Below are 26,452 nucleotides of genomic sequence, written 5' to 3'. Positions count from 1 at the left end.
CTAAGAATCTGGTAAAATGGCAGAGATCAAAACTGCAGGGAAGTGTACAGTAAATAGATTATGAAGAGCAGATGTCCGTGTACAGATCCCTCCGGGACACTGTGAGTGAGGAGAGCTGTGGGGAATTTGGAAGACACTGACAAATCTAGAAAAGCAATCTCAGTGAAAAGCACAAAAACCAGACTGAAAAGAATCATACAGATTATTGACGACTTGATCCTTTTCCAGAAACATTTGGAAGTTTGGAAGACATCTTATTCTTGGTCTCAGAAGCACAGATGTCAAAACATGTGCATGAATAACTCAATATACCTCTTTTGCCATTCTAAGAAAGCAGCTCATGTCCTAACCTAAAGGAAATACAAACTCATTAAAGAGAGGCAAATTAAGAGGGAAAGCTACATACTGTAGAGAAGGCACTAGTTAACACTTGTCATACTTTGAGAAAGAACAGGATAAGGCTGAATGTGAGAAATTACAGGTTTCTAATGTTTCATTCATACCATATACAGAAAGCACCACTGATGAACACACACCAGGTGGCTTCCATTTGGGAAACGTCCCAGGTGATAAAGTGGAATCTGGTGAGGCTAAAAATTGCACTGCATTATTTTAGAAGCCTCCGTTTCTCAAAGCTAGCAGGCAAAAAGTCACTGCTAATCGACAGTCTGATTACTTTACCAATTAGAACAGTGACTGAAGAGTTTTCATGAGTCATTTAATGCCTGTCTTACACACTGCAAAGAACCTAAAAAGGAAATTGAAATCTGGTACCTCTGCAAATTTCAGGTGAGAGAAAAGAACAGAAAGAAAGGTGTGCTTTTTGTGACATCCAAAAGATTTCTGGATATTAAGATTTTCACATGCTTGATTCTTTGTGAGATTTTCATCTTTTTGTATAGCTATGACTTCCTGGCACTTGAAGCGAACCAAATAGTGGCTAAAACTCTTAACTTTCAGAAAATGTTTACTGTCAGTCTCAGGAGCTAAATGTAAATGTTATGTGAGATAGTTCAACCCAAATATTCAGATATGTGCAGCACATTTTATGGAGGACTGCTTCTCCTGATCCTGGGAGAGTAGACTATAATTCCGGCTGTTCTGACTCAGAGTCTGTAAGTACGTTTACATATTTAAAGGATTTGCCACTGACGATTCAAAAGCGAGTTTTGAGCAGTGTAGAGTAGCGCTTGTTGTTTGTCGTTTCTCCGATCACAAATGCAGACATGGTTTTGTGTCTATGTGGCACGATGCAACTCAACGCGTAAAACGACAGTATAAGTCAGCGGTTCTCAATTCCAGTCGTCACGCCCCCTGCACTGCACATTTTGCATGTTTCTCTTATCACTTCAGACGTTTGTTCTATTCGAACGTAAGTGCCCTGCGAAGTGGACATCACAGGATATTGTGTGCACTGAAGTGTGCGAGACCTGAATTTAAATTGTATTCATTAACAGAGGTATATGATGTCACACTTGTCCGTGTGTGAAGATGTTGTGTAACGCAAATCTGTGAATGAATGTTCCAAAGTGAAGTAAACTTCAACAGATTTCCCCTGCTCAGGGAGTAGAGAGCAATGAACACTGTGTAGGGACGATGTCGATGGGAACACAGTTCATGCATGGAGCTCACTTCTAACGAGCTGGTTATCTGAATCAGGTGTGTTAACAAAGACAGACATGCAAAATATGCAGAGCTGGGGGGTGCAAGGACTGGAATTGAGGATCGCTGGTATTGTCATTATAATCCGTAATTATGTCCCCCTGGATGCAACAAATGGCTTGTTTATAATGGGTTTTAATGTTTTTGACTCTGCGCTTAGGGACACATGGCATTATCACATTATAGTAAGGGATGTAACATTTCTGTCACACACTTGAGGTATTCAGCCAATCACAACGCACTGGATAGCTGACCAATCAGAGCACACTTCGCTTTTCAGAGCTATGAGCTTTGTAAAAATCGACAGAGAAACAATAATGTACATTATGTGGAAAATAATGTTATTTGAAACTTAAACCGCATAAACCCATTTCGTTACACCAAATACACAAAATAATGTTCTTTTCAGCAACATCATATGACCCCTTTAAGAGACCTACTTGCTAAGCTACCTGAAAGACTATGTGCAAGTGCATCTAGAGCAACAGCTGCTTTAAACGCAAAGGATGCTCACACCAAATATTGATTTAATTTAGTTAATAGAAGTTAATTGATAAAGAAAATCTTTTTATGACATTATTTTTTCAGCATCCTCATTTTACAGCATTTTACACAAGTGTCTAAAACTTTTAACAGTACTGTAGTTTTGCAGGTAGGTTTCTTGAAGTATCTTGGTGATGTTGTCACAGTTCTTCTGGATTTAGTCTGTGTCTGTTTTTTTCTCTTTCTTTTTCTTTTTCTTTTTCTTTTTCTTTTTTCATTGTCAGATGTGAGCTTGTGAATGCAGTCAAAGTTACAATTTGTGCACAGACTGAAACAAATGAAATTGTCTTCCTGCCATGTTGTAGAAAGGGTCCAAATGATGCCAGTGCTCACATGCTGTCACAATTTTAAGAAATGTTTTTCATAATAGAAAAATAATTTAATAGAAGCATCAGTACCTTATAGATATGAGTGATACTGGCCGAACTACATTGTACTCAGCAAATGTTTTAAATATCAAATATCTTAAATACGGTCTTTATGATGTTTCTACCTTAATTCGGAGAGTCAATGTGAAATTATATTTATCATTACAATTTTTTATGTCAGCAATTAATCACAATTAATTACAAAAACATGTGCGATTAAATAGTTGTTATTGTTATTATTATTATTATTATTTTAAATAAGTTGACAGTCTTATTGCTTGCATGATTTTACTTGTTGGATCCAGTCAAGACTCAGGAGGTTTATTTATATTAGATATATTATTATCCAGTTGTTCTTACAACAAAGAACAAACATGGATATGGGCCTCTAATGCTTTCAAAGAAAGAAAAAAAAGGTCAACAAAGTGCACTGTATTCGTGAAAAGCTCTGTGACTCCATAGTAACAGAAATCTGAAGAAAAAAAAAAATGAACTGCAGTAGAAAATAAGGGAGTCTAACTTCTCTGGTCACCTGAGAGAGATCTCACTTTTCAGTCTCTCTCTTCATCCTCAGCCACAGCAACCAAGGTCTCTTTTTGCTCTGTGCAATCAATATTTGTGTCTAGCTAACACATATCTCACTGCCATCTACCCTTACAATGTTCCCACAACTCACCTTCCAAGTGGAACTGGGCAAGATAGTCTACTTTAAAGCTGGAGTATGCACCACTAGTATTACTAAACAAAAATATGCATTATGATTATGAAACTTTACTATTTTTCAAGCTGGATTATCAAACATGTGTCTTTTATTGGTTAGACAAGCATTTTTTGTTGTTGTTGTTTTTTGTTAGCACACGTGGTTTATTATAAATGGCTTACTTACAGTTGTCTCAGCATATTAAGATACAAACGATGTGGAGAAAAATTACTATTTCACATTTTTCATTTGTTTAGAAGCTAAAATGGCCTTATAACATGGAATAACTCTACTGTGGGTGGCCATGAGGCAATCAAGACGAATCAGTTACTCCAGCTTCAAATCATTTTGCTATTTCTGTCACAGTTAGAATCTCCTACCTCCTGCAGTTCAGTGACAGACACAGAAATCTGAGTACTGAAATTAGCTCTTGTGAGATGTCTTGGAATACTATATTCACATATTCATAAAGTCCAAAAGGTTCTTTTTTCTTCTCTGAAAAAAATAATAATAATAATAATTACAGTTTAAATGTTAATTCATATTTTAAATGATATCAATTTAACAAGAAATATGAAGTCCAAACAGTAGCTTTTTCTATACCTTTCTGGTGACAAGCTTTCCTTCATAACCACATGAAGCCTACCACACATATTTATTTCAAATGCCAGGCTTTACAGAGTTAAAATTAAGATGAGATTTTGCTGGGAGAAAAGAAAAAAACAAAAACAAAATAAAGAGTGCATTTTTTTTTTAAGTGAGTGGAAGAGAACATATAATGACTGAATTTACAATTTCACCCTAAACTTGGAAGAACTGCAACTTGTGAAAAATTTAGTTGATTTTAAGTAACCATGTAAGTTTAACAAGCTCTTAATCTGAATAAACAGAAAGTAGCAGCTGGACATCCCATTCTACGTGAACAGATCTGATAATGAATGTCCCCGTTGTAAGTTTTCTCTGTGTTAACATCTGACAGCAGCATGACTTCAATATGGAGATGGTGTGATTAAAGAGATACATGTGATTAATATGAAAGCACCCAACTGTCCAAATGTGCTATTAGATGTCCTATGTGACACATGAGAAAAATGTCAAATAAAATCTTTATCACCGACAATGTCAGAGATACATAAATTAGATAAGACTAATCGCATTTAAATCCCCAGTTTAAAGACCAGTATAGTGTTAAACTGCTGTCAACGGAAGTGTGTGTGTGTGTGTGTGTGTGTGTGTGTGTGTGTGTGTGTGTGTATGTGTGTGTGTGTGTGTGTGTGTATGAAGTTTAGAGCCTGTCATCTAGCGAAAAAGAGAGTGTGAAGTTTAAAGCCTGTCATCTGGCGCAGCTGAGCAATCTGATATACAAAAAAGGAATATCATAGAGAATATCAAAGTGTGACTGCTATTCTGCTAATACACAGATGCCACGGAAAGGAAGGGAGAAAGAGATTAAGGGACCACCGTTATCAGTGTCCTTCTTCCCCAGACAGGTTAATGAGGTTGAGAGGGTAACTTTGATGTCAGGAACCCTCATTAGAGACTGAGTGAGCTTGATTTATTGCAACAAGGAGTCAGTTTGAAGAAGCAGGAAGCTTTGAACAAGGAGTGTTCAGACCAAGGGTAAGCCACAGCCTTGAATAATAGTTGTCTACAAGGGTGACATAGGGGTGGGCAAGGGTGGGTCTCTTTTGTCAGACCAGGCCCGGTTGTACTGGGGTGCCAGACGGTGATAAATACCCTCAAATGGAAGCAAAAGCAATTAAAGGTGTCCTATTATGCTTTTTTCAGCTTTAGTTAGTCTGTAATGTTGCTGTTTGAGCAAAAAAAGATCTGCAAAGTTACAAAGCTCAAAGTCCACTTCAAAAGGAGATATTTTATTTAACAGAAATCACTTTTCAAAAACTACAACGAACGACTCGTTTGGACTACAATGCAAATTTTCCGGGATTTGTGATATCACAAATACTGACGAATGGGACAAGACCTAGTTGAGCTGCACTAGAGAAGGCAGCGAGTGTTATCACTATGTCTGAGACATGCTAGCTTTCCCAAGGCAGACGGACTTAGAGTGGTTACAATCATTTTTTAAACCGCGCTCAAATTGATTTGATTTTGACGCAATATTTATACTGAAGCTCGCAGGTGGCTATGGTAAGGGGCATGACATTTCCTGACCAGGCCACGACCAAATCAAACCAAAACACACACTGGTCCAGCTAACCAATCACAGCACATTTCGTATTTCAGAAGGCGGGCCGAAAATCCGAATTTTCTTCAGATACATCCTAAAAAGAAAAAAAATATATATTTTTTTTACTTTATTTGAAAGAAGTATCTTATGCTTACCAAGGCCAAAATACAGTGAAAACAATAATATTGTAAAATAGAATTTTAATTAAAAAAAAAAAAACAATTTTCTATTTTAATATATCAAAGTGCAATTTATTCCTGTGATGATAAAGCTGAATTTTTAGCATCATTACTTCAGTCCTCAGTGTCACATGCATCTTTGATAAAAAAGTATAAACAACAACAAAAAGATAAAAAACTTAGTAGTGTATATATCAAAATTTTAAAAGTTATTAAAGATATATTTTTCTCCACAGAAGAAAGAAAGCTATGGAGGATTGGAGCAATATGAGAATAAGTAAATTATGAGAAAATATACATTTTGGGCTGAACTATTTCTGATTTGTATGTATCACTGTGTGATGGAGGCATAAAAAATATGTGACTCTCAACTTATAAGCGCAATAAGGAAGTATATGGTGTGTTTGTGCGGGCCGTCATGCGAGTGTGTGTTTCTCTCTATCTTTGACTGATACACCGAGCCCTCCGAAATGAAACTCATCACACTCGGCCCAGATCAATAAAAAAGCTGCGACTTCAACCTTGAGTATGATTGCTGTGGAAAATGACAAGATTGCTCCAGCTGAAGAGGAGCCTCATCCAGGCCTCAGCAGATGAAAGTAGAGAGGGACAGAAGTACAAGATGATGCAGACCCAACCTACAGTCACCTTTGATCTGCCATGACAAATCAAGTGCTGCGGCAAACCGTCTGTGTTCTCCACTGCATTATTCCATTCACATCTACTTGTGGTGGTCTTATAATGTCAGCCTGCAAGGAAATTATGACACTTGATTGTCCTTTTTATGTTTTGTCCCTTCCATCCACAAAATCCAGTCACTAAAAATGGTGTGTTTCTGAATGAATCACATTATACAAATTCATATTAAACCACCACCTCCTAAAACAGTTGTGTTTTCTCATTATTGCAGGTTGTTGACTTTCTAAAAAATGGTATAGTGAGGAGTCAAACTCCTACTACATCTCAGTGTGCTGAAGCACGGATGCGAACCGCTAGGTCATGGCCAAATTTTTGCTCACATCTGTAACTTAAGCTTTTGAAATGCAGAAGAATAAAAAGCTATTTAATTTTATCCTGTCCTTCTCTCCAACACTCACAATCACAATACAGAAGTATTCATGCACAACACTATAAAATATTAACAATGCAATTTACCTTCCATCTGCGCTTCAGTCTGCATCTTTGATTTGTTGCCATTACACTTTGTTCCTTTTTTTGTCTACCTATCAAAGACACGCAGAGGAAGTTCTAAGAACACTGCACTGTCCTGTTTCATAAGGATCCCATTTAATCTCATTTTCAGAGGCCTTTTTTATAGGACAGAAAACGGCAGTCCCATATTTTTTTCCCATCGTTAAATCAAAATATAACACCATTTAAGTGTAAAAAAGTGTATAACCTACCCATATTTTTCAGCAGAATATCTCTAGTTCACTAGTTCAAAAAGTACCAATGTACTTTTTCGTAAGTGTAGCGCAACAAATGCTGTTTGTGTCACATTTCATTGCACCGTAGCCACTGTATTTTTTTATTTCTCACCATTCACACCTCAAAAAACTGGCATGAGTTAGACTTTTTAGCTGAACTAATTGAAGCTACACAGCATTTAGACCAAGAATCGTAACGGCTATTCCAACCGTCTCATTAAGTTTGTCAGCAAAGGTGTGAGGAGAAGTATTACACTCAACATTAATCTACAGGATAATAAGGACTGGGAAGATTATTAAAGCACTGAAGAACAGTCAAAATTCTGCTGAAATCATTTAAGAAGGACTGAAAAAAGAGGCGCATGCCTTCTAGGTTAATTCTTTGAAAGGAATACCCTGTCTATAAAAAAAAGCCCTTTGAACAGAATATGTCTTTGAAAATGGTTTAGGAAACTTTTTCTGTCTTTTCAGTTATGTTTCCTTGAAGGGTTTTCAATGAAGCACCTAGGAGCAAAATAAATAAATAAATTTCCTTCTTTCATTTCCAAACCAACATTTTCAAATGCTTGATCTCCCATTATTGAGCTGTAATGAAGGATGAGTTCATGGTTACATTCAGTGGGCCCATAGCAAACAATCATCCATTTTAGCTCTAAACTAGCAGATTTTGGTGCCACTTTCCAGTATTTCAAGGATTGCAACTTTTCTTCAACTGTCTTTGCAGCAAAGACTGTCATAATTAATGATCAGCATCACACGTTCTGCTGGTTTTAGACCCTAACGGGGAGGTGCTGCAGCCTTTTGTCACCTAAGCAACCTCTTTCTTTTCCCTGAAATTGGTGTCAATCACTGCTAATAGTGGCAGGACACTTCAGTGTCATCCTGTCATCTGTTCTTAGTTTGAGTGAGAACTTATGCGGGAGACACATAATTTTTGCATAATCAAGAAGTAGTCAACTTTGTATTAGTCTTCAAGATGACATACACTATAAATCTGTGCAAAAATGTCTGTAATGATTGCCGTTTTTCTGGGAAGAAACGGAGAGATGGAGAGAAAACAGTTAGCATTGAGAATGGCTTCATTTCAGCACAGTGTTGTTATTGTTAACTAAAACTATTATAGATAATTTGCATTAACTGAAAAATTAAATTAAATTAAATTAAATTAAATTAAATTAAATTAAATTAAATTAAATTAAATTAAATTAAATTAAATTAAATTAAATTAAATTAAATTAAATCAGATAAAAACTTTGAAGGAAAATGAGAAATTAAATTTAAATTACTAAAAAATAAATCAAATAAAAATAAAATAAAAAAAAACAAAGTGAAATATAAATATTGGAAAAATCTAATAAAAAAATATAACATTTAAAACATAATAATAGTAAAAAAAAAAAAAGCTAAATTTAAGCATTAATAAATATTATAAAGGTATATAAATAATACTAAATTTACATTGTTCAATACTAAATTCTATGGTCTGTGAACTGCAAATACTTTAACATCTTCCACTTTTAGTTGTTACTTTATTTAAATACTCAAACACTGACATTTTATTGTTATTTCTATTTATAAAGTATGACTCATTTCCAATGTACACATTTTGTATTGTAGTAGTAGTATTTGTATAATGGTAATTCTATTTAATAATTATCATCTTGTGATGGAAATCAAATGTTGAAAATTCTTAGAATTTATTGCTTTGTCTTGCCAAGGCTAATTTAACTAACAACTTTATGTATCTTAATTATATACAATGGCATAATATTGATAATAATAATAATAATAATAATAATAATAATAATAATAATAATTGACAATTACTTTATAAGAAATGACAAACTTCAGAAAAAGTTTTATATAAATCATTTCATGTCAATCAATAGACATTGTTTATTTAACTTCATGTTTAGATTTTAGTTTCAAATGTGATGATTCATATTTGTATAATGGATTTTCATGGTTTAAGGCTATATGATAGCTTTGTGTGATGAACAGACTGAACATTTGTTATCTATTGCTGTTTTTATAGATATTAATAAAAAATAAAAAACACACATAAAAACATACCAAACAAAAAAAACCACAGTACACTTTCAAATACTCTGTGGCCCTGCCTGCCATTCCAAGGGCTCGTTCATTAGTGATTTTAATTATGCTAAACCTCCAGGTGGATTAAATCTACTCTCTAAAAGCATTACAAGCTTGCTCATTTAGTTTTTGATCATTAAAATGGTGCTTTGCACTCTCTCCCAAGGCAGCTGCTCCTTTCCAGCCTCTCAGCCAAGTAGCATCTCATTTTCTCCATGTCTAAAATGCTAACCACATATAATCAAATATCTTCCAAATCTAACCATACATAATCAAACAACAATAAATGAGAATATGCGGGTGTAGATGCGTGTGGTAATGAAACACTGCATGTCATTGAAAGGCGATATATGCTAATATAATTATGAGGGATTTTTGTTCATTTTGGGAGCTTCTTTTGTTAACTTCTCAGGAAGCATATCCCTAGAGACCCAGTTAGAAGCATGAAAAGAGATATCTAAAGAAATAAAAAAGTGGCTGACAGCTGTATTGTGTCTTTAACAGGCTAAACAATTTGTTGATCTAAATGGGCAGGCAGTGCATCTTTCTCAGATTGGTGGAGCTAACATTCTTGCTTTGAAAGAACTGAAGTATTTGTTGTCTGCATTCTCAAGAGCCTTTCAAATAAAAAGACATCTTGCATGCAGCATTATTAGCATTGCTTGACCAGGGCAGCAGGGTTTATAATAGCACTGTATAATAATTTGTGTCAGTATCAAAGCCAGTCAGCAGATATTAGATGTTTTAAAAAGTTAATAGGAGCAAGACATTTGACCAATCATATTTCACAGTGGGCGGGGCTACTCAACAAAAAACAGAAACTGAAATAATCAATCAACATGCTGCTAGCTTTACATAAGCGGGTGTTTACACAACACCGTTTTCAAGTAAAAGTGGAAAACTTTTGTGACAAATTGTTAATTTATATAACATTTTGGTGGCCTGAAAACACAAACTTTTGAAAGTTTTTGAATGTAAAAAATAGTTTTGTTTGTTGCAACTGGAGGTCAGGTAGTCTATATTAAACTGGCCTGATGAATGTTTGTTGTGTCATCGATCAAACTAAACTAATTAATAAACATAACCCAAATTAATTAGCACATTGACTTTGCAGAGTCTCTTCGCTGCATCTGAGATGACCAATGTGTGACTCACCGTCAGAATGGGGTCAAAACAATGCAATAACAAATGCCTGGCAAACAGTAAAAATTCCCACTGTTTCTAAAAACCGCAGGTGTGCTTGCGCCATCAGTAACGGCAGACGTTTCCACAACAAATCCTCTCTCACTGAAGCGGCTGACCTGCTGTGTCCACACAGAAACAAAGACAGCTTCATCACTTAACTTTAAACTAACCAATCACCAAATAGTGATAAATGAAGGGATAGATGCTTCTGTATTACTACAGAGTGGGCAGTTTTTACCAAATACTAAAGTTAAGAATCTCACAATCAAGTTTCTATCAATCATTGTTTTATCCCTCCTTTGTAAATTCCAAAATAAAAAAAAATAAAATAAAAAAATAAAATAAAATAAAATAAAATAAAATAAAATAAAATAATTTTTTAAGAAAAAATAAAATAAAATTATGAAAATACTTATAAAATGCCCTACATAACCACATGTACTTTAGAAGACAGTTAAAAAGCAAAGCAAAACAACATTTAGTAAGATCTCCATTTTGAATCTGAAAAGTAAAAATGTCCTTATGGGTCTTCTTTTCTTTTTGCCAGTCTATAAAATGAAACAGGGAATATTTGTTGACAAATCGTCATCCACTTGTGGAAAATCAAACAAAGTGGCCCTCGAAGCCAAACTTCACTTTAATTTTACTTCAAGCGTTTGGACAAAAACAACCAGTCAAATAGCACAATGCCGGGCATTTAAATCAGAGAACATCAAGAGCTGTTTCCATGGAGACGCTAAGCTTGTTTTTAGATCAGAAAGTGTGGAGGGGACAGAAGGTGAGGGTCCTACGAGTGCTGTTGAGTCTTCACACAGAGTGAGCAATAATTAAATTCCCTCATTACAAAGCACTAGAGAGTCAGGTCGCCCGAGCTGCCGAGACCCTCCAGGTAATGCAGACAAATAGCGTGCAGTCAAGCGCATATTCCTGCCATTATGACTGCATTTCCTGAAAAATCCACACTCAGAAATCTAATCTACCAAGCAGATTCATTTTAAGCTGCATGGGAATAGCAATTTGTTACTTAATTTTCAAAGCCACTAAATGGCGACTGCATTTGTTTTTAGCATGCTGTCAAATTTCTATCAAACAACACACACCAACACAAATACTTACAAAGACTGACAAAAATGACAAACAAGAAAAAAGAGAGAGAAATCTTAACAAAATATCTTCAGTTGTAAAATGTAGTTCAAAGATGTACAACATCAAGCTAATTAAAAAATCATGTGGGCAGATGAGCATATTTACTTTTGTCTAATAAGATAATAATACAAGCAGAAGTGATTAATACACAATTTCGATGCGTACCAGAAGTGTAAGGCTGTGTTCGAAATAAAACACACACTCTCTATGTACTTACTTATAATGAATAATTACTTACTGTCTGTTAAAACAAAATCTTCATCACCATAACAAATATAAATGTGTGTAGTATGAATGTACATTTGTCTTGTTGCCATTATCATGTGACCTGCCAGCATCAGTTGCTTTGCTGTCATTCACAAATCCTCTCCTGTGGCCTCATGGGATAGTAAAGTGTTTACTGGATGTGCACTTCAGAATCTCGCCAGAAATAGCAGATCATCAAGTTACTATTTACTGTTTGGATACTATGAATCTGGACTCTTCTTTTCACATACTGTGTAGTAGGAAAGTATGCGATTTCAGATGCAGCCTAAGTCTATGTTTGGAATGAAATATTAACTCACTGAATATTTTGCACTATGTACTCTATTGTGCCTAATGCTTTTCAATCCAGCAAGTGCTGTCAAATTATCCTCATTGAAATAACTGTTATTATTTTACATGTTTAATCCAATTCTGTGCCAAAATTGTGACAGACTTAATTATCTTTTATGTTTTATAATGACATGAGATGTATTACTGCCACCTGCTGGTCTGGAGGACATGGCTCTCACATCAACAAAGAAAATAAAAATTCTGGTCAAGTTGAGCACAATGCATTGTGGGGTACAGTACGGCATGTAGTATGCTATGTTGTTAAGTGCTCACATCAAATATAGTATGTATTTCTTCATAAAAAGTGCAACAGTGTCTTCTGACTTCTTCAGCGCTGTTGATTTTTCCTCAGTGATTTTCTTTAAAATAAGAATTATTATTTAAGAATTATAAGCGAATCAAATAAACCAGCTATAAGGTGAATCACATTATTAACTTTGATATTAAGTGCATAATTACTAGCTTTAATGAGGAAAGGAACTCATGAAGGATTGTAAATTCTGTTTAAAAACAATTCTGTTGTTAAAACAATTATTTAAACAAGTTTATGTAATGTGGCCTAACGGTTAAAAAAAAAAAAAAAACATTAATCAACAACCTTGTAGCTTACAGTAGATCTGTTTTAAAAGCTTCATAAGCTTTATAAGCTAAAGGTCAATAAAATCAATTTCCCTGTGGAGAAAAATTTATAGGGTTTTTACCTCTGGAACCTGACTCTGTTGAAAATTTGCATACTGTGCACAGCGTACATACTATAAACTACAGCACTAGTAAGAGTAGTAAGGGGTTAGTTAGTCAAACGCTCCCAGATGACATGTGTCTCCAGCCATGTGTGAAGATTTCAATGGATTCTGCTGTTCAGGTGAAGGTTAATAGTTTGTTCCGCCACTGAGGGAGTATGAAGGTTTTGAAAGTGACCTTGTCTCATGCTGTGAGGGGGCAATCATCATTCGTTGAGTGGGAGGAAATGGAAATCTGAGTGAAAGTGCTTAGGCAGGAGGGTACAGACCTAGAGGTTGTCCTGTATGCCAGCAACAGAGCTTTGAGTTCTTTTTTAAATAAATGCTGTTCTCTTTATTTTTTATTCATTACTTTTTATTTATTCAAAAACTATTTCCAACATTGGTTATAAAACAACAAATAAAAACTAAATACTAAAGAAAATGATGCAAAAAATCCAGATTAAATAACAAGAAAATTCCATCTTAAAATAAAAAAAAAAAATATATATTTTTTAAGTATATTAAAATAGTAAACCATTTTTTTTTTCAACTTTAATGAGCATAGAATACTTCTTTAAAAACATAAAAAATCTGTCTGATCCCAAACTTTTTAACGGTAGCGTAACTCGAAAGATGTTATAGTTCATGATAAAAATTCAAAGTAAAGTGATTTTTCTATTATTTCTGTTAGAGTATACAAAAAGCAATGTTTTCATCTTACATCTTAAAATTGCTTTTTGATAACAATGCTCAAAATCAAAAAGTCAAATAGAAACTTTTTAATTTTTTGCCTCACTTCTGTAGTTTAAAGGAATAGCTCACCCAAAAATTAAAACTCTTTCATAATTTTCTCAAGTTATCTCAAGTTGTTCTAAACCTGCATGAATCTTTCTTCTGTTGAACACAAAAGAAGAAATTTTGAAGAATGTGTGTAACCAAACAGTTTATGGTCCCCATAAACTTCCATAGTATCGATTTATTTGTTATTTTTATTTTTTCCTCCATACTATGATACTCAATGGCTACTGTCAACTGCTTGGTTACCAACATTCTTCAAAATATCTTCTTTTGTTTTCAACAGAAAAAAAGATTCATACAGGTTTGGAACAATTTGAAGATACGTAAATGATGACAGAATTTAAAAATGTATGTATCAGAATGTGCTAATTTCATTTTTGACACCATATAACATCTCAAGAACAATATAAGCATTTGCAGTTTATCACTGAGGGTGTGAAATAATGGGTTAATAAGTACTTTATGTTGTTTAGAATTAGAGAAATTGCTAATCCATCTGTTTAGACACACTTTCTTTATCAGAGACACTATTTCAAAGAAGCCAAGCTGAGATCATTAATGCAATTTTACTCTTGAATGGCACAATTGGAAGTTATTTCTTCTTTTCCTAGCTGCACACGCTTTAATGATGTAGGTTTTCTTAACAAGGCTGCTGTGCCGTTGGCTTTTACGGCATTTGGATAATGAAAAGGCCGAATCGCAGTATGTACGGCTTTATAGGGCTCTGAATAAACACAGATTTCGCAAATGGGAGCTGCAAAAAAACTTGAAAATTACCCACTGGCAAACACAAAGGGGGAAAATGCCTCAAGCCACAAATCTGCGCTCCCGCTGTCAGCCGTTATTGTACCTGCACACAGACAACACGTGAGCGGACACAATGATACAGAAAAGCCCTGCTGAGTTTTACAAAACTGACAAGCCTTGTAGGAGCCGTGAGTGAAAGCTTGCTGAACACACATGTTAGATTTACCTGAATTTCGAGCGTAGGCAAACCTGCTCTCTAATCTAACAGGAGCTCTTGGGACTTCATTCTGCACGCGTCCTTGGTGCTGCATCTCCAACAGCTGCTACCTGGGAAAATAGGGCACCTGAACAAGAGACGCTATGAATGTTTGTACTAGGATGATTTCTGACTCTCTACTACAGCATCATTAAAATTATACTGTACATATTTATGGGATTTAAGCCATGCAACGCAAGCACTTAATTGTAAAATGGATCACTTTGGTTGATTGGCCAGATAGAGTCTTATGTTTAATAAAACATAAATATGATGAAAAATTTATATAAATTAACATTTTTGTGAATAATTAGTATACGCATTAGCATATGAAGATTTCAGATGCAAAAACCTCTAAGTCCATCTGAGCATTTATTTCTTTAAAATTACCATTTTCATCAGGCTCCAATGTTTAGTTTCAGTAATTTCACTTAAAGGCAAAGAAAAGGTTATTAGTCAGTTATTAAATGCCTTATTATATATATATATATATATATATATAGATATATATATATATATATATATATATATACAAACATGCCTGATAAAAATGGTCATTAGAGGTTTCAGAGGGTTTTGCATGTTCATATGTAATTGTTTCCAGTTAAAATTTTACTACTACATTAAAATAAAAAAAAACACTTAAAAAAGTGAGAAAAATGGTGTCCATGCAAGAAGGTTTTATCTTTATTATGATACTTTCACACCTCGGAAACATTACTAAATCAATACTTTAGGCTGAAAATTGTCTGTCATAGCATAACTCTAACTGGTTAGGAAAAGCTATTTTTGATTAGCCAACACCAGATATCATAACACATGCATTTCGCTCAGGCATAGCATAGCACAGCACCCGTATATGTGATTTTATATACAGGCCCTTAGCAAACAAAGTATTAATGTTTCAGAAACCGCATCTAAATGCATAGGAAATAAAATGCAACTCAATTAAAATCTGCAGTAATTAAATATATATTATAAGATATATATATAGTCTTTGGCAGAATAGACCTGCTACGCTCCTGCTGCTGTGGCAGAGCAAGTACTGAGACTTGCTACTGCCGATACATCCACAATGTATCCACAGGGGCAGATGTGGACTAATGGTAAGAGGGTTGGACTTGTAACCCGAAGGTCGCAGGTTCGAGTCTTGGTGCTGGCAGGAGTTGTGGGGGAATGAATGAACAGCACTCTCTTCCACTCTCAATACTCATGGCTGAAGTGCCCTTGAGCAAGGTACTGAACCTGCAGTTACCCCCCAGGCACTGGATATATAGCTGCCCACTGCTCCAGGAGTGTGTTCACTACTCACTGCTGTGCACGTGGGTGGGTAAAATGCAGAGCACCAATTCCGAATATGGGTCACCATACTAGGCAAAATGTCAATACTTTTACTTTTTTTTTTCACTTTTTTTCCACAACGTGCTGCTGTGAGCATGTAAGAAATACTGCTGCTGCAAGCCTGCTAATATAACATACATGAAATAACCCCATAAAGGATACTTGAATCACCTCATAGCAGATCTATACAGGTGGAGCTGGGGAAGGTGGAGGGTTTCAGAAGCGTGCTGCAAAACTGCTACAGAAAGCGATAGACATATTTTTGAATGTTGAGCAGCGAGCTCATTGGCTACCGATACAGGAGTGAACCAATCAGCTGTGCCATGTAATAATGATGTCATTAAGTCAAATTTAGTTAGACCTATCAGACTGCGACATCTAGAGTTTCATGCCAGAACTCTGTATTAATATACTTAATATATACTCATATACTTAAATTCCATACAACGAGTGCAAATGACTTTACTTTTCTTAAACCAATTATTCAATTTGGTAAAGGTCTTAAAGAACATATTCAACAAATCACGTTAAAGCTTTCTTACCACACAACCTAGTGTCACGTTCATCAGTTGCATTTATTTACATGCCAAATAGACATATCTTTTTTAACAAGTAGGTAGTAGGGGAAACAAGGCAGTTTAAGTCCATACTGATTGCTTTAACAGCATCTATTTGGAAGTCTGGTGACTGATCATTAAATCTAAAGCAAATAAAGGCTGGTACACAGATTCAAACACAAAGGGCATTGCTTCCTTCATTATCTGACTCTCACAGTGTAACAACACAGTCCATTAATCACCAGCAAACCCAACAGCACTACTCCGCCATTCTCTTCTCAGTAGGGGTAGCAACTGAAGCGCCGGCATCTCTTTTTGACTGACCACCATAGTTAGCTTGTCTGGACAATGTTCAAAGGTGAACTCTGAAAGAGAGACTGCTTTTGTGTGATTGCCGTGGAACTGCGGCAAATTTAATTAAATTGCCGGGAAATGAGCACAGGAGACTTTTTCAAACAGTAATTGTTTCTAGGCTGATGTCTGTAAAAGGGCATTTGAATGGGTCCTCTGTGATAAAACTCATGCATCCGGATGCCAAATAATTCATGTAGGGACGAGGGAGCTCTGATGTAGTCATATATAGACAATGACACGTACACATGAAACTATAAACTGGATTAAATCAGAGTGAATTCACTGGAATTTTTTATTGAACAGAATTTCCACCTAAAAAGTTAGAGTGGTTTACAAAAAAAAAATCAAATGATAATATCTGCTTCTGTAAGACTATTTTAGTTAAAAATAGGCAACAAAATTCTTAGTTTCACATTTGAGAAACCAAAGAAGGAAGCCATGGCTTTATTTAAAATAGTTTTTTATTGCCAAAACTTGTGTATGTGGCCAATAATTTGATGCAAAAAATGTCAAACAACAGATTTTCAAAAGGTCAGTTCCTTCACATAGTCTCATAAAGCTTAATAAACTTACTCTCATTAAACTTAAAAATGTAGGCAATTTGGCTTAGAATTTTCTTCAGTTGGCAGGAGAACAAGATCAAGATTTTTTTTATTCAGACAGCTATAAAAATTAGATTAGCACCTGTAAATGCTGATTAGTACAAGGTCTCTATGTAAAACATTTACCGGCTGAATAGGGTTTTATACTATATTTGTGGAGTAAAGTCGCTTCTTCTAATGGTTCTTTGAACAACTTTTCCGTCAGATGAAACCGAATCATTCCTCCACCCTAACAAACGCAAACACCCCAGATGTAAAGGTTATTTCTGTTGGTGTGATAAATAAAATAACACCTGGTCCAGAGAAAACTGGATGCTGGGTGCAAACATGAGCACAGAAAAACAATTCCCTAGTGCACAAGCCTCTACCCCATTCAGACAAAGCAAAAAAGCAAAGGTTGCTTCCTCAACTGACTTCTCTTAAAAACTGAAAGCTTAGAAGAATTCCCTTTTGAAGAAAGGTTAAGCGTGATATGTGACGGTAAGACCGAAATGAAAATGTTGACTCGTTTTCTACCTTCTGGATTTACAATTTTTTAGCAATTACAAATTATTTACTTATTATTATTATTATTATTTTATGAAATGAATATGATAAGACATACATTAAAAATATAATGAAATTAACTAAATTACTGACACTTCATTGTTAAATGTACTGGTAGTTTAATTTAAATAGTTTAATTTCATCAGCCAAAGTGTGTTATCTCTTCGAAAGATATTGTTTTTGTTTTGAAGTACTAAACAGCAATTAAATCAGATATTTATGAGCAGAATTGTACGGAGCCCCTAAAGTGAAGTGAAGTGAAGTGAAGTGAAGTGAAGTGAAGTGAAGTGACGAAGTAAAGTGAAGGGACACTGTCAGAAAAAAAAATGGGGAGGGGAGGCCACAAAATCCACACACATTTTCTCTGTTGTCTGTATTTCCATTTGTAGAGTCAATAGCAATAATTTAATAGGCTGTTTTCCATACCAATCTATTATTGTGGCATCATATATTTCAGATTTACCTGACTAAAGAACATGTAAAAATTGGCTTGTCATTTTTATGTTAATCAGACTCTGTGTGAACTATGCAGAAATGTTCTGCAAATATGGCTCACAAATGCAGCAAACAATCTCATAAGTCAGAAAGAAAATCAGACCTTGTACACTAAAAATGTAGTACCTTTGAATGTCACATGATCAATGAATATAACTTACTGATAAGTGCACTACTTTTGTTAAAGACTCCACCCTTATTTGAACTCAAAGTGCAGAAGCGCATTATTGGGAAAACAAGCCTGTGTTGGTCTTGAAGATGGAATGAGTGTCAGCTCGGTGCAGACAGGTCGTTTCCCACCCATGCGGGAAGCCCCCTGTGCACAGTAAGTCTTCTGTCCCCGGGCAGATATGGATGCTAACGCCAGTCTCTGCTGCTGTTGCTCATCTGCTTCTCAGAGAGTTTGGCTGAGTCAGCGCCCCATTCAGCATCACACCCTCCATGTGGGCCCTTCCATTTGCATTTCCACTATTCATTTTGTATATACTAGCCTATTCCCGTCTGTGGTAGGGGACAGAGAGGGTAGCTTGCCTGACCAGCTCAATTCTTGCATCAGTATTTGCTTCATTTTTACACTTCAAAATAAGCTTGCTAACAAAGTCCTTTTAAAAAACACGGACTTTTGACAGTTGCCATAGAGTCTGGTACAGTTTGCTGCTTTGCCAAGAAATGCCCACTTAGAAAGGAGAGGTCTGTCTGACCAACATGGAAAGTGTCCAACCACAAAAACACAGAAGTGTCATTCTGTGACCAGCTGTACAGAAATCACTGAAGAATATTCTAATGATTTCTCAGATGTACCTCAAAAAACAAAACAAATATACTGCTTTTTTCCTGTGGATATATACAGTATGTGCATTAAACAAAATCTTAAAGTTGTGATGAAATTAGAGTTGCGACATGTGCACGTACATCCAAGTACAAAAAAAAAAAGAAATAGTGGCTGTTGCAATCAAAAAATTAATGCAAACTTGCAGTCGATTATGGATGAGCGAGGTTTATGTAGACAAAAAAAAAAAAAAAAAAGCTTTACATAATGTTTAATTAGATGAGTGGCTAGCAATTGAAAACAAGAAAACAATAACTGTAAATCACTCTCCAAAGCCTCACCTCCTCCAAAACACATGACCGTGCACCAGCAGACCAGAGACTAACCATAATAACACAATAATAATGCCTTCTATTCTCGCTTGGTCTGCAATAGCGTAATGGACCATGCTGATGATGTATCATGTCTGCAAACTGGTTGCAAATACATATGTTGACAGGCAGGTAAGACAACCTATCATAGCCCTCGGACCGAGGGATATGATTGAACAAACATTTTATAGTCTCACGCCTTCCACAAATTATAGAAATACACAGAAATACATTTAGACCACTTAAAAGGATAGTTCTCCCAAAAATGAAAGTTCTGTCATTAATTACTCACCCTCATGTCGTTCCAAACCCACAAGACTTTCGTTCCTCTTCAGAACACAAATTAAGATATTTTTGATGAAATCCGAGAGCTTTCTGACCCTCCATAGACAGCAATGCAACTACCACGTTCAATGTCCAGAAAGGTCGTAAGGACATTGTTAAAACAGTCCATTTGACATCAATGGTTCAACCGTAATGAAGCTATGACAATACTTTTTGTGTGCAAAGAAAACAAAAATATTTACTTTATTCATCAACTTCTTCTATTCCGTGTCAGTCTTTGACGTGCGTTCACGGGAGTAGATGAAGAAAGCAATACAGGTTTGAAACAACATGGTGAGGAAATTACAGAATTGAGCAAATGGTAAGCAAATGACAGAAGTTTCACTTTGGAGTGAACTATCCCTTTAAGAAAGGTTTACAATAACTGCAGTAACTGTGAAATCTTGAAGGAAAATGATAGTTACCACAGTGAATTTTATGTTGGAAAAAGTCTTGAGTAAGCAGTTACCTAAAATCCCCTCTCGCGTTGTCATAAAACGGCATGAACTGCTACTACTGATGCCTTTATGCATTAGGGACAGGCTCACATGACGAAAGCCTTGTGTCCTCTTGTCATCCCGGATGCAGACATTGGGTACAGATTTGGCTCAGATCCAAGACCCACACTTCACATCCATTCTGTCTCATTCTCAACTATTTCTATGGCGACAGAAAGAGAGAGAAATGCTCGGAATATGAAGCCAGGCAGAAGTAATAAACTTCCTCAACTTTTAGAGCTCTATAAACTATTCCATCTGCCAAAACATGTAAAAACTGTTTGACAATTTTGGGGAGCGCATAGAGGAGTGGGGTAAGATGTGTCAGCTGCATCACTCTTTTAGTGTATCGCATGCTGCCTACTTTTGTCATTACCATATATTTACCATGGTCTCATTAATATGCACATGATAAAAGTGATGAGCAGTTTTATGCTAAAAACATTTAAAAGTAAAATGAGTATTTTAAAGCTATATCCCACTTTCTAGAGTGTGTTATAGTTGTTTATCAGCATGGCATGCTGAAGGTACGAGGCCACTGGTAGTCTCAGTGCTCCTGTAAGATCACAAAAACACTCATGAGAGAGTCATATAGCTTTTACACAACAGTTAAACGAGTAGGAAAATCTAAGACGTAACCTACAAACTACACAATTGTGTGGGGAAATACCTTTATGATGTAGCTCAAAAGGCTAAGCCATTGTTCGGAGTCGTGCACATTAGAATGATGGGTCGGTTATGAAAAGTTAGTGAGGTAGCCTAACACCTCATTCACACAGACACAGGGCATCGGCGTCAATGCCATCGCATTGCATTGGGTCTGTTGCTTGCGGCAGAAGTTGAAAACTTTTCTACTTTTCAATTGCCAATGCAGGCGTCATCCAATCAAATTGCCTTATGTAAATACGCTGGTGCAGACACTAGCCACTCACGTTCATGCAACACCACTAATGTGATTGGCTGTTGTCATTATGACGGTCGCGTCAGCACCAAGCTTCAGAAACGCCCTCCATCAAGCGTCGATTGTAAATGAACTGTAACAAGTTGTCAGCAAGACATTGCTTTTATAAAAAAGTTATATAAACTGTTAAGTTACATTTTAGATACAATTTTGTCAGTTCTTTCATCTGTCGTTGATCCTCCAATGAAAACTTATAACTTATAACAAACAGTTGACTGAACGATTATTCAAATGATTTGCTCATAAAATGTCTCATTTTTTAGCAAATTGGTTGAATCAGCGATTTAATAAAATAGCCATAAACTTGGTTATATCCAGTATAGGATACTCTCTTAGTTCCGTCATACTGTATATTTAAATGGAATAAATAGTAAAAAGTGATATTATGAATTCAGTCGCTTGTTTCGTTCCTGAATGAATCAGTACGTCATTGAACGAATCGGTTGAATGAATCATTATTCAATGATTCATGATTTCGTGACTCACTAATAAAGCCAGTCACTTATTTTATGAACAAATCAGTTAAATAAAATATGCAACTACTCACTAGGATCTTATTTGTTTAATTTCGTGTCATTTTTAATGATTCTGTTGAAAATAATGATTTTATGAGTCGCTCATAAAGCCAATGACTTGTTTCTTTCTTAAATGAATCCTCATTTTTTAAACTAAAATACTAAATGCAATATTGTGAAGCATAGCCTATGCTTCAGGGAAAGACGTGCCATGGCTTTGCATTTCAATGTGTCACTGGGCTAGATCATATTTGAGATGACATATTTCTATGGTCCTGACACTTTCTTTTAAATACAGTTCTTAGCAGACATCATAAACAGATGTGATATTTTTACATCTAATAATGCCTCTTTATCTCATTACTCCTAATTAAAAAGTGGCACAAGTCCCCTATTGTCTAGCAATTTGCCAGTCACAGCACATTTCAAATGAATTTCAACAAGAAGACCCTCCTAGAATCCATGTTGATTTTTGACAAGAACATCGCTCAGAGTGTTTACCGTCTGTTTACACTTTTGGGAAATCACAGTCTTCATATCTACTGCCTCAGCAAACAGCGGGCAATGTTTATTAATGTTGTCCGCATGATTTAAGGGTGCAGAGCATTTCATGTGAGTAATAACTTTTGGGTACCTAAATGTCTTGGCCACAGCTGTATTCATTAGAGTGTACCCAGATTGATTACTTTTAATGAATGAGCAACCACTGTACAATCAGGTAAGGGCTTTTGGGTGTGATACTGACATCAAAAGAAATGTTTGTTTCAGGTTTCCATTTCATACTTGCAACAGAGTTTGCTCATGCATACACTATAACTAATAATCGATGTTGGGGTATTATAAACAATAGAGCGAAACGGATATGCTATGATAAAGCAGAACCTCTAATCTGCATGGTAAGATGTTTTTTTTTTAAATATGAGAATGCAAATAGCTTAAAACCTTCTCATATGACTTCAACACCCAGTTTGATTTTTGGCTCACAGGTAGAAGAGAGGGTAAAATGTGTTCCACGGAAGAAAGACAGTGTTTTGTACTCGTAATTGTAAAATCATTTCCATTCTTCTCCTGACATTAGTTGCCTACCTAACATATCCCAGTGCCCACCCCAAGATGGCATCCACTATCGCAAATGGTGTGGATCCATTATCCGAGCTGCTTTACAACACCGACTACACCTACACAAGCGATACAGCCTCCCTTGGCTACATATAATTGATAAGGCTCTTGTGAAAGAAACCTAGCGACAAGATGAAGATCAGGCTGAAGGAAATTGATTGAGCTCATAAATCCTGTCCAGAGCAGCACCATATTTTATTAGCGCTACGCTAGAGGAGTGGGATCCTGCTGCGATTTAAAAAACGGTGATTCGGTATGTGTGTGTGTATGTGTGTGCGTCATGCCTCTGATTCTGATTGTCTGCATCTCTAGGGACGTATTTTACACAGATATTAGACATTTGCTTATTTCCCCATGAATAATGGAATTACATTCACTGATTTTTAATGGAAAAATATGATACATATGCGACATTATCAAAAACTACAAAAGAATCTCTTAAAACACAACAGCTTTATGTTATAATCATATTGCCCTTAACCCCCCCCCCCCCCCAACAATTGGTTCAAAGGGACCTTTTTTAATCCTGGCATCATCTGTCTGTCTGTAATCTAGCACTTGACTACACACTCCAAGAGATCAGGGTTGTGCGCAGAACAATAAAAAACATGGAGCTGAACAGATGTGGGTTTCTTGCTGGAGGGATATGCAGCATATAAACAATAGTAATATCGTGAAACAAACTGTCTGTGTTAAAAGCTGGGAGATTTCTGTGAGGATCACCTGAGCTCAAAAAATGTGGCATCCCAATTGAATTAATGACCCATCGCTGAAGCAGAACTCCTGCTCTGAACCCTTTTAGTAGCTTTCAGGAAATGGATGAGTCCAGTAGGTTTTAATATTTAGGTTACCTCACGGCTCACTGCATTCGATCTTATAAGCATAATGAGATTGTCCCAGCTTGCAAGACAACTAAGTATTCATGGAGAAATATGTCGAGGGAGATGCATGGATGGAGAAACGTAATGGACAGAATTGGTGTGCAAGATTGAGAAAAACAATCTCAGCTGTAAGACAAATTCGAATCAGTATGCAAGATGTGTTTTTGTTTGTACTAGACACATAGAAGGTTTGATATTGAGTTTCTAGCTATTTATTACAACTTGCTGTTCTGCAAGATTGAGAAAAACATGACTTAAGGATTGCAATATAGGCCTATATTGAAATTGTGATAGGACATATATCAGCGGGCTCACTGCAGAGACATGAACTATGATTTTCTATGATAGTCGGTTGAAGGTGGTATTAGAGGGAGGGACATTTATATTCTAGAGAGCATTTTGATTGGTCAGAAATTTATGGTGCAGGATGAGTCATCAATGTTTTTGGTCCATTTTCTTTGGAAAGAATGTCTTAATTTTCAATTTAACAAGTAAACTGCATGTTGGTTTGGCTTGGACAATATATATATATATATATATATATGATATATATATATATAGATATATTATATATATATATATCTAGATAGGGGTTCTCAAATTAAATCTTGGGATTCCCCAAAAAAGAGAGATACTTTTACTTGTATCATTAACCTTCTTAAAGGGATAGTTTTCTTTTCTCCCAAAAATGAATCATAACAGTTGACAGTAGCCATTGTGCGACTTGATGTGTGACTCAGAGGCGATGAGAGAACGATGCCGTTTGCTTTCAGGTGGCATTAGAGTGTGGCAATATTTTGCCTCATATCTCGTATATTCAGATCTTATTAGAGTCAAGCATCTATTCCCTCAACGATGATCCATTTTTAAAGCAGAAAATAGCGTTAGTGTAGTGCTATGGGAAATTGGCTGTTTATAAGTATGTATTATTTCTAACTGGTACTAAGCCCACTTTTCACTACTTTTTTGAACAACGAGCATGCAAAATGATAAAAAATAGCTTGTCTATATAATTCTATAATATATATATATAGATCAAAAACAAAAAAACATTACTACATCAAAAAATACAGAAAAAAAATCAATAATGCTAAAAAATACTACAAAAAAAAAAAAAAAAATACAGAAAAACAGAAATACTGTGAAATATTATGACAATATAAAATAACAGTTTTCTATTTTAATATACTTTAAAAAAATAATTTATTCCTGTGATGATGCAGCTTGAATTTTCAGCATCATTACTCCAGCCTTCAGTGTAATGCATGTAAACATCCAGTCTATCATGATGATCATTTAGAAATCATTCTAATATTCTGATTTATTATGAGTGCTGGAAACAGTTCTTGCTGTCTAATATATTTGATGAATAAAAGGTTAAAAAGAACTGCATTTATTCAAAATAAAAAAAACATTTCTAATAATATATATTCTAATAATATATTTTCTTTTACTATCACTTTTTATCAATTTAACACATCCTTGCTGAATAAAAGTATTGATTTTATTTAAAAAAAAAAAGAAAAAAAAATTACAATGTCTTAATTTTTCAATTCAACAAGTAAAAACTGCATGTTGGTCTGGATTGGTTTAAAAAAAAAAAAAAATAATAATATATATAATATATATATATATATATAGTATATATATATATATATATATATATATATAGAATAGGGGTTCTCAAATTAAAGTCTTGGGATTCCACAAAAAAAGAGATACTTTTACTTGTATCATTAACCTTCCTTAAAGGGATAGTTTTCCCAAAAATGAATCATACAGTTGACAGTAGCCATTGTGCGACTTGATGTGTGACTCAGAGGCGATGAGAGACGATGCCGTGTGCTTTCAGGTGCATTAGAGTGTGGCAATATTTTGCCTCTTATTCGTATATTCAGATCTTATTAGAGTCAAGCATCTATTCCCATCAAATGATGATCCATTTTTAAAGCAGATAAATATGTGTAGTGTAGTGCTATGAGAAATTTGGCTGTTTATGGGATATTATTATTTCTAACTGGCTACTAAGCCAATTTTCACTACTTTTTTGAACAAGAGCATGCAAAATGATAAAAATATGCTTGTCTATATATATATATATACATATATATATATATAGATATATATATATATATATATATATATATATATATATATTGCATATGTTCTTTCTGGTCCTCAAATCTGATTGACTGACAGCCTTGCAGCAGTGCAATATTCTAGGGATAACAGATCTCTAATCTTTCACTGTTTGTATCACTCTGCTTGCATTATTTCTCATAGCGAGTGTCATGGCAGATGCCCAAATCCACTATAATGTTATAAATAATAATGTTTTTGTGTCACAGAATGAAGTTTTAACAGTTGTTTAGATCACAATGTATTTGTTGATACTTTTTTTAAATAAAGATCTATTTGAAAATTTGCTTCAGCGTTTTCAGAGATGTGAGCTCCGGGGCGTCAGCAGCCATTCAGTGCTCATGAACCCACTGAGAGCAGCCTTAC

The sequence above is a fragment of the Cyprinus carpio genome, chromosome B10, assembly GCF_018340385.1.
Source record: "Cyprinus carpio isolate SPL01 chromosome B10, ASM1834038v1, whole genome shotgun sequence".
NCBI lineage: Eukaryota > Metazoa > Chordata > Actinopteri > Cypriniformes > Cyprinidae > Cyprinus > Cyprinus carpio.
Note: the sequence above shows the minus strand (reverse complement) of the source record.